Genomic DNA, 1866 nt, shown 5'->3' on the forward strand with positions numbered 1-1866 from the left:
TTTTCCCGCAAGTGTTCTAGCATATTGTTGACACGCAGGGATGCTTTTTAGGCCATTAGCAAGTGAAAGCTTGGCACCTCCAAGAGCGCCGATGATAAGGAGATCAGTTTAACAGAATATTCCGGGTACAATCATTGCGAAACCCCTTATAAGGTCTCGATACCTCTCTTTCTTTTCATTCTCCTTGGCTATGATGTTTTTGTCAGCTGGTGCCGAAAATTCGATAACGAACATGGTTCGCTTCTCGAAGTCAAGAAGAACCATGTCAGGCCTCGAGTGAGCAACAGAAACAATTGTCGAGAATATAAAGTTCCAGTATATGCGGCACTTCCCATTCTCGACAATTGACCCGATTTCGTAGGAGTATTTAGAGGAGCGATATTAAGGTGAATGCCGTAGGAGTGACAGAGATGGTAATAAAGCACCATTGTGCCTTTGAATGTCGGTCGTTCCCGCGTGAGTTGGACAACTAGATAGTATGTGAGCTAAATGCTCGGGGTGTGCATGGCACGCCCTGCAGCTATCATCGGGAATGTCTTGGCTCAAAATGTGGCGACGGTATGTTAAGCTGGAAATGACACCGTCTTGCAATGCAAAAATGAAACCCTCTGTACCAGACTTCAATCCGGGCGATTTAAGGAAAGCAAACGTTAGCTCACAAGACATTGACTGATCCTTCACATTTCTGTGGATGATACCGTGCATCCTCTTATCGAGGAGCTGTTCACGAAAGTTTTACTCTTGTGCTTTCTTAATCCGGGCTCTCAGGAGTGAGTACTCGAGATAGATAAGATTTGATGCATTTTGCTCACCCCTAATACTGAAGTCAAGTCCGAGTGTTTCAGCAGCCTCCTCCGCTGCTTTGTACATAAATGCTCCTTTGCCCACTTCTTCGTGAGTCCTGACCATTTTAAGAAGAGGGTCTCTTCGATTTGCAACTCTATGTGCTGTACCCAGAATAATCCTGTTTTGAAGATATTCAAGACTCAATATTCCGCGACCCTTTGACGGCGTGAGATGTACAGTCGCTGAACGGAATACTTAAGATGCATGCTTTTGTTCATGTGCATAACAAATCTGTCGGATGAGATGTTTGTATCTGCTTCGGAGAGTATCCTTTATAGATGTCACATCCTGAATGTGGCTCTGTGGCACGCCCAGGTATGTATATATCTCTCCAGCGCAAAGGTGTCGTATGGCGCTTCTATCAACGAGCTCAGGATCTTCAGGGATGCTATAAAGTTTTCCTCGCTTCAAATAAACCTTGGCGCATTTGTCTAACCCAAATTCCATTCCAATTTCCTTAGTATATCGTTCGACAGTTTCCAGAGCTAGATGCAATTGCTCTCTGTTTTTAGCATAGATCATAAGATCGTCCATGTAAAATACATGAGTGACCTTGTACTTTAGATCTGCAGGTTTGCCGCACAAGTACCCGTCGGAATGGCGCAGTGCTAGAGATAGTGGCAATAATGTAAGGCAAAAGAGGAGTGGGCTCATGGTGTCGCCCTGAAAGACACCTCTCTGAAACGTGACCTTGTTAGTTGTCACACGATTTTTTCCAGATGATATAGTAAATCTGGTTTTCCAAAGCGGCATCAATCTCTCCATGCACCCAACTATTTGCGGATGAACCTTTAAGATTTCCAAAAGGCAGATGATATGTCTATGGGATGTCGAATCGAAAGCTTTCCGATAATCAATCCAGGCCATCGATCCAGGTCACGCTGGTAGAATGCTGCATCTTTGCCGACACATATATCAATGAGCAGGTTCTCCCGACATCCGGCTACGCCTTTCTTTGAGCCTCGTTTTTCATACATTTCTTGCCACACAGGTTCAATTGCCCGAACAATCCTATCATTT

At 44.5% G+C, this 1866-nt stretch overlaps 1 protein-coding gene across 2 annotated transcripts in view; it reads right to left on the reverse strand.

The window, feature by feature from the left end:
* LOC117167150 (ecotropic viral integration site 5 ortholog) overlaps positions 1-1866 on the reverse strand; it is a 180437-nt gene that overhangs the window by 75850 nt on the left and 102721 nt on the right. The gene's annotated exons all lie outside the window — the stretch shown is intronic.

This window comes from Belonocnema kinseyi, chromosome 2 (genome assembly GCF_010883055.1).
Source record: "Belonocnema kinseyi isolate 2016_QV_RU_SX_M_011 chromosome 2, B_treatae_v1, whole genome shotgun sequence".
NCBI lineage: Eukaryota > Metazoa > Arthropoda > Insecta > Hymenoptera > Cynipidae > Belonocnema > Belonocnema kinseyi.